Genomic DNA, 10,054 nt, shown 5'->3' on the forward strand with positions numbered 1-10,054 from the left:
ATCCACTATTGATTTTACGTCAAGCAATACTTAGAATAACTGCCACTATCGGTGCGACGCGTTCCGATTAAACCGTCCAAGTACCGCCGGGCGGGCGGTGGCCAGGCGGGCTTGCTGCTCGGGCAGGCGGGACTGGGCGCGGGGTTTTATTCGGCTCTGCCGCGCCACGGATCAGGACGCGGCACTGCCGCGCCAAGGTCGATGGCGCGGCAGGCCCTGCCCCGTCAGCGGTCAGCGATTCCGGTCGCCGCCACATCAGCCCTCTGTCGCGCCACCATGTATTGTGCGGCACAGACATTTGACCGCGCCAGAGCAATAGACGTGGCAAAAAGTGTTAGTTTTTTTTAAAAACCGACCGAGTTAGATTTAAAATTAGTTTTTAAAAAGTGTTAAAATTAAAAAAAAATTCCCCAACGACACTCAAGTGCCAATATAAAGCGCGGATTCTCTTGCAGTCTTGCCAGAGAAGCCTCATGGGAATGGGATGCATTTGCGTGTTTCTTCTCGAACCTAGGCTGTGTTTAGTTCGCTGAAATTTGGGAATTTAGCTACCGTAGCACTTTCGTTTTTATTTGGCAATTAGTGTTTACTCATGGACTAATTAGGCTCAAAACGTTCGTCTCGCGATTTTCAACCAAACTGTGCAGTTATTTTTTTTTCATCTATATTTAATGTTACATGCATGTATCATAAGATTCGATGTGATGACTACTATAATATTTTTTGGAAAAATTTTGGGAAGGTAAACACAGCGCTATTTGCCCAAATTGCGCTGTAAAGCAGCTAGTACTGCCGGGTATAAAGGAAAGGGTTTGTGAAAGCACCCAGCACTCGCACGCACCCACCCATCCTGACACGGAAATGCGAACGCACCAGCCGAGCAAGCGCGGATCCATGGAAGAGGAGGACAGGCTGAGCAGCCTCCCCGACGACCTCCTCCACTCCATCCTCCGCGAGCTCCCGTTCAAGCACGCCGTCCGAACGAGCGCCCTCTCCCGGCGGTGGGCGCCGCAGTGGCTCCGCGCGCTCGCCTCCTCGCGGGTCCTCGACTTCACCGTCCGAGACTTGGCCCGCGGCCAGCTGCCTGCGCGGGCCGCGGCGGCCACGATGCGTCGCTGCCTTGAGCTCCACGCCGAGCACGGCGCGCCACTGGACGTGTTCCGTGTGGCGCTCATGTTGCCGCCAGGGTCGAGCGACGGCGTGTTCGGGCGCGACGTGGTCGGCTGGATCGCGTCCGCCGTGGCGAGGGGCGCCAGGGAGGTCGAGGTGGAACTGACACCGACACGGCGACACCGACACCGACACTTAGGGGCCTGGTTCCGGACGCCGACGACGGAAGCGCGGAGTTCGTGGAGCTGCCTGGCGACCATGTTCGTGGCCCGGAACTCGCTGGCGCGCCTCGCGCTCGGCGGGTTCAGCCTCGGCGCCGTCCCGGCCGCTCCGGCCGGGCTCGCTGGTCTCCGCTCGCTCTCCCTCAGCCACGTCGACCTCGCAGGCGAGGCGGTTCGCGACGTCGTGTCCAGCTGTCGGGCGCTGGAGCACCTCAGGCTGAGCAGCTCCGGGTCCTGGAGAGAGTGCGAATCGATTAGGATCGCCAGCGAGACGCTGCGGGTCCTGGAGATCGTAGGATGCATAGACGTGAAGCAGGTCCGGGTCACCGCGCCCGCGCTCGAGTCGATCGCCTTCCACGACGACGACTTCTTCTGGGAGGGACGCCGACGACGTCGTCTTCGACTTCGACGACTGACATGCCGGCTCTGCGGGACGTGTACCTTTCTCGAATACGCTTCGCCCACGACTCTGACGAGACTGAGTTTGACTCCTTGTTGAGCGACGTCGAGCATGCCCCGGTTTGGACGCTTTCCTGCGACGGCTGGAATTTGCGGGTGCGGTTCGATACGACGAACATACAGGAGCTGCAACTGCTGATAGCCTCCGAAGATGATTATGACGACGACCTCGAGGTCTTCGCCGGCTTTCTTCCAGGAGAACGAGCTTCCACTCCTGGGACCGCTTGTTTCTCCGCGTAAAGCTCTCTGCCTTATCTCATCCTCCAATATCCACGATTTGACGTCCATGCAATTTGCAAGGAGATATTTCCGAATCGGCTCACGCTCACAGCAAGTTAATTACTTTCTGAAATCCGCAGTTCCCCGGCCACGTTACAGATGCAAGCGACGCCGACGCGGCGGCAGCAACGGCCGGCGAGGTCGTCGACGACTCCGAACGCGAGATCGACGACGAATTTGTGCTTGACAGCCTCAGCTTCATCAAGCTGGTGAATTTCAGAGGGACGAGGTTCGAGCTGCAGCTGCTCGCCTTCTTCCTGAAGAGGGCCCCTGCCCTCAAGCAGCTGGTGCTGGTCACGGTGGGAGAAGAGGGAGGAGCTCCGGGTCCCGGAGATGAGCACCTGGAGGCCATCCAAAGGCAGGTGTCGGCGATGCGGAAGGCATCCCCACACGCACGTCTCACCGTGTGCCGGCCGAGCCAAGACCGCAGCCAGAATCCTGTGCACACGAGGCTCTACGACGAAGAGTAACCGGGCCCGGCCCCATTTGATCGATCTCTGAACAGATGGATTTTTCGGGCAGTGTTGTTGTGTGAGATTGTTATGGGTGTGTGAAGGTGGGTTTACAGATCAAGTGGTTGAGTTAGAGACTGTCCGAGAGTTTCCAAAGCCTCACGCCCAACAACTTCCTATTCTTTTAACTTCCAATCTTTCCGTATTTGAAAAAAATGATCTAATAATAGCTTGGAAATGGAAAAATAACGTGCCTATTGATATGCCATTATGGAGGCGAAGGACGTGGGGAAGGACAAGAAGAAATAGGACATGGTTTCCAATACAAATGTACAAGAGAAAATATATAAGTGATTAGAGTGATTTAAAAATAGTCTAGAATTCATGATATAAAATTATCTTCTATATTTTTAAAGTGATTTAAAAAATAGTCTAGAATTCCTAATATAAAATTGCGTTCTATATTTGAGGAGTGTGATTTTGGAAACTGTTGAGAAGCTCAATAAATATACGGGTGACTATTGATCGGCTAATATGGAGGTGGGAGGATGTGAGGAATAATGAGAAGTAGAACATGTTTCCCAATGCAAATGTAGAAGAAAAAATATAAAAGCGGTTAGAGTGATTTGAAAAATAGTCTAAGATTCCTAATGTAAAATTGTATTCTATATTTTAGGAGTGAAATTTTAGAACTATTGAAGAAGCTCAACAAATGTACTCCCAGCCTTTTTTAGTTACTTGAAAAATTCATTAATTTACTAGTTGATTTTTTGGGAGCTATTGGAGATGGAATAAAATCCTCAAACTTTCGACTTGGATGACTCCAGTCGAAGAAGGACGGTTGTTCCTTCACAATCGGACGTCCACCATCTGTGGAACAACGACCGGATCCATATAGCACTAAAAAAACACTTATTTCCTGTTCGACTTGCTTGCTAAGCTTGTAAGTGCGTTGTTTACTAATATAATGTGCACCCTGAATGACGAGGAGCTCGATGTCAGAAAATCGCGAATCTTATATATATATATATATATATATATATATATATATATATATATATATATATATATATATATATATATATATATAGGGAGAGGCTATTCAGTAGCCGGCTACAAAATAAGTTATTCTGTAGCCACCTCCATTTACTATAATTTTATATACTAATTTACCATAATATAAATACATGTTTACGATAGTTGGGTTACTATAACACATGGAGATATTTACCATAACGTTATATTAAACCACTTAGTAAGGAGTTACTATAATCTCGTAAAATAACATAGTAATTATCGTAACTCAAAGTGGCTACAGAATAAGTTATTCTGTAGCCAGCTACAGGATAGTAGTTATATATATATATATATATATATATATATATATATATATATATATATATATATATATATATATATATATATATATAGCAAGGCATATCATCTAATTTTGGATTTTGTATTATGTTTCGGCCTTAGTTGTCTTGTATTGTCTCACTGCGTGCTTTCTCACTACTATATTTAGACCTATCACATGCAGTTTGTAAACCTCATCACAAATACTTTTCAGTCTCAACAGTGAGTTGTTGTTGGTGATGACATTCTCATCACAGTCGGTTTTACAACCGGCGGTGATAATATACTATCACAGTCGGTTCATATTACTGTCGGGATATGACCCCCGGTACTCATATGACAAGATATGGGCCACACCATCAGAGGTGGCCCAGCCCACAAGATTCAGGCGTGCGGCGCACGGCACTGGTCGGCGTGTACCGCAAGGCTACAAGAAGATGTGATTTATTAGATATTGTATAATACCAAATATGATATTTTTCTTGTAACCCGACTCCTCTAGATCATATAGGGCGTGATTGGTTGCCCCGCTCACGCCGTCCGAAGGGCCATCCGGTATCACTCGGTGCATTGCGGCCGTGTTTGGTTTCTCTGCTCGCACCTTTCGCCTGCATCCTTTCGTTCATCTGCCCTCCTCCATCCTGCATGCATCCGTCTTCTCAATTTTCACTTCCCTCTCCGTGTAGGACGGCTTGATTCACGCATGGTGTAGGGACCCATGTGTCAGACACCCAAAACTTTGATACATGCATGCAACCAAATATGATCTCATCTCGTACTGAACCAACAACAAAGACAACCAAACACGACCACTTGCATGAGCTCAACCCGGCTTCTTTGGTCCTGCACAACCTAGCCATCCTGGCTCAAGGCTTGCTCTGCAACCAATCACGCCCATAAGGAGGGGCCGGGGTCCTCTAGTCGACATTGAAAGCATCTAGGCCCCTAGTTGGATTTCGGTGATTAATGTCAATACAAGATTACTATGACTAACGTGTGTTTTGCAGAGGCAATTAAGTTAGGTCATGGTAATGGAGATCGATTGGGCAATCGAGGTTGTCATGCCCCTACGATGGAAATCGTTTCGGTTTTCAAAGGATGGACGACAAGGTTAAGGATAACTAGTTCTAAGTGTCGTTTGAAGTTGGAGAGACACTTAGAGTAGTTTAGGACTTTGTTTTTCCTTTGGCCGTACTATGAAGGGGGGTATGAACAGGTAGCTTGACCTAGTTGAGTCTAGTGAGTTAGGTGTGGTGCACACTTGTTTAAACTAGCTCTAGGTAGCTCCTATGAATGCCTAAGATCCTTTGGAGCAAACTTCATTCACATATGTTCGAAAGTTGGAAGTGAATGGAGGGTCAAACACTGACCGGACGCTGGCTCCGGTGCGACCGGACGCTGGTCGCAGGGTCCGGTCAGTTCATTTGACTGAGGTGATTAAGTCTGGTGTGATCGGACGCTGGAAGGTCGTGTGACCGGACGCTGAGGGCTAGCGTCCGGTCGACTCCAGTAAGGGTCCAGACTTGGGAAAGAGTGACCGGACGCGTCCGGTCAGTGCTGACCGGACCCTGAGGGTTCAGCGTCCGGTCGAATCCAGTAAGGTTCCAGTAAGGGTTTTATGCGACCGGACGCGTCCGGTCAGTGCTGACCGGACCCTGCCAGCGTCCGGTCGACTCTTTACTACTGGTTCGCGGGTTGAACTGACCGGAGCGTCCGGTCATCACGGCCGGAGCGTCCGGTCATCCCGCAGAAGCTCATAACGGTTCGTTTTTCAGGCTGCCTTATAAATAGAAGCTCCACTCGTGAGTGGAGTAACTTTTGCTCATTCCAACAGCTGAGAAACACGTTTGTGAGTGCCAAGAAGAGCAAGGTCCTAGTGAGGTGTTTGTGATTTGAAAATCCAAGAGAGTAGCCTCACTAGCAAACCAAGAGTAGCAAAGTGTGCATCCATCTTCTCATTAGGCTTCGCGTGGTCAAGTGAGAGTTCGTGCTTGTTACTCTTGGTGATCGCCATCACCTAGATGGCTTGGGTGATTGGGAGTTTGGTGCTCACCCGGCGGAGCTTGTGGGTGACCCAACTCAAGTTGTGAGCGGCTTTGGGTGATTCGCCGCGACGGAGTGTCGAAGAATCAACCCGTAGAGAGCACTTGATCCTTGCGCGGATCAAGGGGGAGCTACACCCTTGCGCGGGTGCTCCAACGAGGACTAGTGGGGAGTGGCGATTCTCCGATACCTCGGCAAAACATCGCCGCGTTCCTTTCTCTCTCTATTTACTTTGAGCACTTACTTTGAGTATTTACTTTGAGCAATTCAATACTTGTTTTACAATCCATAGAATTGCTTGCTAGAGTAAGTTTGGAACATAGGTTGCGAGGTTGTTGTGCTTTAGTTTGATATAAACACTTTTCTAGGCACAAGGGGTTAATTGGGCTATCCGTAGGATTTGATTATTGCAAGAGAATTTAGAATTAGCCCAATTCACCCCCCCTCTTGGGCATCTTGATCCTTTCAATTGGTATCAGAGCCTCGTGCTCACGTTTTTAAGCTTAATCGCTTAGAGCAAGATGTCTCACGGGGATGGACCTCCTCCTATCTTTGAGGGAGATGATTTTCCATATTGGAAAATCCGCATGGAGGCATACTTAGAAGCTCTAGATGTTGGAATTCTTAAAGCTGCCTCTCAAGGGTTCCCAGCACCTAGGAATGCCACACAACTTCAAGGCGATGAAGTGAATTATGAAAAATGGAATGCAAAGGCTCGCAACACCATCTTTAGAGGTCTTTGCAAAGATGTGTTCAACCGTGTAAGGAACCACAAAGACGCCCATGCTCTATGGTCGGACGTTTGTGCGCTCCATGAGGGAACCAAGAGTGAGCGTGAGGAACGCTATCATCTTGTGATTAAAAAGCTAAATTCTTTTGAGATGTTTCCCAAAGAAAGTGCTAATGAGATGTATTCTCGATTAAATGTTCTTGTAGAGGAAGTCAATGGGCTTGGACTTACTCAAATGTCACCATCCGACGTTGTGAGAAAAATCTTGAGTGTCCTCCCCATTGACAAATATGGGCACATTGTGACCGTGCTACATCAAGGTGATCTTTCCACTGCTACACCGACACAAATCTTGGGAAAGATCAATGCTCATGAGATGTACATGCACATCACACCACAAGATGGCTCATCCTCTACAAAGAAGAAAGAGAAGGACTTAGCATTCAAAGCTAGCCAAGACAAGGGCAAAGCAAGACTTGAGTATGAGAGCTCAAGTGATGAAGATGATGAAGAAAGCCTTGCCCTCATGGTGAAGAAGACCACCAAGATGCTAAAAAGGCTAAACAAGAGTGGCATCAAGTTTGACGGCAAGAAGAAGAAGTTCTTCACAAGCTCAAGAAGAAAGCCAATCTCCGAGATGGATTGCTACAATTGTGGCGAACTTGGCCACCTAGCTCATCAATGCACAAAGCCCAAGAAAGACAAGTTCAAGAACAAGGGCAAGAAAGATGATTCAAGTGATGAAGATGAAAAGAAAAAGAACAAGCCATACAAGAAGAGAGATGGCAAAAAGAGGGACTTCTACAAGAAGAAGAAGAGTGGCAAGGCCTACATTGTCAGTGATTGGCTCACGGACATTGATTCATCAAGTGGATCATCCGATGATGATAGTGACGATGAAAAGATGGCCGCCATTGCTATTGATCTTGCATCTTCACCGCCACCATCGCCATCATCCTCTACACACCTATGCCTTATGGCCAAAGGTGAACGCAAGGTAACTAAGAGTGATGATAGTAGTGATGATGAACATGCTAGTAATGATGATAGTGATAGCGATGATGATGACTCACCTACATAGGATGATCTTGTCAAAATACTAAGAAAATATACTAAGATCATTAGAAAGAGTAGAGCTACAAATGAAAAACTTGATGCTAAAAATGATTCACTCTTAGCTAAGTGTGATACATTAGAAAAGGCTAATAATGAGCTCAAAGAAACAAATGATTCTATATCATCCAAACTCAAGGAGCTCAAATCTTCTAAGAAAGAGCTTAAAGATAAAAATGATAAACTTGAGTGGGTGCACAATGAGCTTATCACTAGTCACAATAAGCTAAAAGATGAATATACAACTCTAAAGATTAATTATGATACTCTTGTTATTGCACAAGAATTCTTACCAAATGAGCCACATGATGCTACTAACCATGTTGTTAAGATTGATATAGCTACCTCATGTGATGATTTAATTGATGAAAGCATTGAGCATGGATCTAGTAGCAAGGGCAAGCAAGTGGTTGAGTGCAATGACTATGATGAGTATGTCAAGCTCAAGAGTGACAATGAGAAGCTCATGAAAGATCTTGAAAAGATGAAAAGTCACAACACCATTGTGCTAGAAACTCTTGATCATGACAAAGAGGTGATCCTTGAGAATGAGAAGCTAAAAGAAGAAATCAAGAAACTCAAGGAGGAGAAGAACAATGATCTTCTCAAGGAAGAGAACAAGAAGCTCAAGATGGAGAAAGAGCATCTCAAGGTGGGATTGAGCAAGTTTGCTAGAGGCAAGCATCTCCAAAGTGAGCTACTCATGAATACCGTCATGAAGATGGATAGAAGTGGCATTGGATATATGACAAGTGTAGAGAAGAAGAAGGCTCAAGCTCAACACCAACAATCAAAGCCAAAGCCAAAGCCAAAGAGATGTTTTGAATGTGGACAAGAAGGTCACTTTGCCCATGAGTGTCAAACTCCACCACCACAACCCTTGCCCAAGCATGCTAGACCCTTTGCTTTCAATGCTCACTACATGCTTAGAAAAGATTCGAGTGGAAAGATGAAAGTTATGTTCTTAGGTCCTCCCAACAAGAGTAGGCCTAAGAAAATTTGGGTGGCTAAGTCACTTGTTGAGAAGGTGAAGGGCCCTCAACAAGCTTGGATCCCTAAAGCTTGAATCTCTTGTGTGTAGGTGAACTACAAGACCGGTGGAAGTCATTGGGTTATTGATAGTGGTTGCACTCAACATATGACCGGTGATCCTCGTATGTTCACCTCACTAGATGAAGAGGTAGATGGTCAAGAGAAAATAACATTTGGAGATAACTCAAAGGGCAAGGTCAAAGGATTGGGCAAAGTGGCAATATCAAATGATCATTCCATCTCCAATGTGCTCTATGTTGCTTTATTGAGTTTCAACTTGCTATCCGTTGGACAATTGTGTGATCTTGGCTTCCAATGCTTGTTCACCGAGAAGGAGGTGGTTGTATCTAAGGTAGATGACAATCAAGTGATATTCAATGGATTTAGATACAACAACTTATATCTAGTTGACTTCACCTCCGAAGATGCAAACTTGAAGACTTGCCTATTCACCAAAACAACACTTGGGTGGCTATGGCATAGAAGACTTGCTCATGTTGGGATGAGCTCACTCAAGAAGCTTATGAAGAATGATTTGGTGAGAGGGTTGAAGGATGTGAAGTTTGAGAAGGACAAGCTTTGTAGTGCATGTCAAGCCGGCAAGCAAGTTGCAAACACTCATCCAACCAAAGCTTTCATGTCAACCACAAGAGTGCTAGAACTCCTACACATGGATTTATTTGGACCAACAACATACAAGAGTTTGGGAGGAAATCTCTATTGTCTTGTGATTGTGGATGACTATTCAAGATATACATGGGTGTTCTTCCTTCATGACAAATCCGAAGTTGCATCTTGTTTCAAGAAGTTCGCCAAGAGAGCTCAAAATGAATTTGAAGTGAAGCTCAAGAAGATAAGAAGTGACAATGGCAAAGAGTTTGACAACACAAACATAGAAGCTTATTGTGATGAAGTTGGAATAATACATGAAGTCTCCGCAACCTATACTCCTCAACAAAATGGTGTAGTTGAGAGGAAGAACCGGACTTTGATCACTCTTGCAAGGACAATGCTAGATGAGTACAACACTCCCGAAGCTCTATGGGCGGAAGCAATTAACACCGCATGTTATGCATCCAACCGCCTATTTCTTTAAAAGTTCCTTGTCAAGACACCATATGAGTTGCTCAATGGGAAGAAGCCGGACGTCTCCTTCTTTAGGGTGTTTGGTTGCAAGTGCTACATCTACAAGAAGCGGCAACACCTAGGGAAGTTTCAAAGGCGTTGTGATATAGGTTTTCTTGTTGGTTACTCATTAA

At 46.2% G+C, this 10,054-nt stretch overlaps 1 pseudogene; it reads left to right on the forward strand.

Annotated features, from left to right (window-relative positions):
- The first annotated feature begins 842 nt into the window (after positions 1 to 842).
- On the forward strand, positions 843 to 3,235 carry LOC136458024 (putative FBD-associated F-box protein At5g22720; annotated as a pseudogene).
- Positions 3,236 to 10,054: the final 6,819 nt, after the last annotated feature.

This window comes from Miscanthus floridulus, chromosome 6 (genome assembly GCF_019320115.1).
Source record: "Miscanthus floridulus cultivar M001 chromosome 6, ASM1932011v1, whole genome shotgun sequence".
NCBI lineage: Eukaryota > Viridiplantae > Streptophyta > Magnoliopsida > Poales > Poaceae > Miscanthus > Miscanthus floridulus.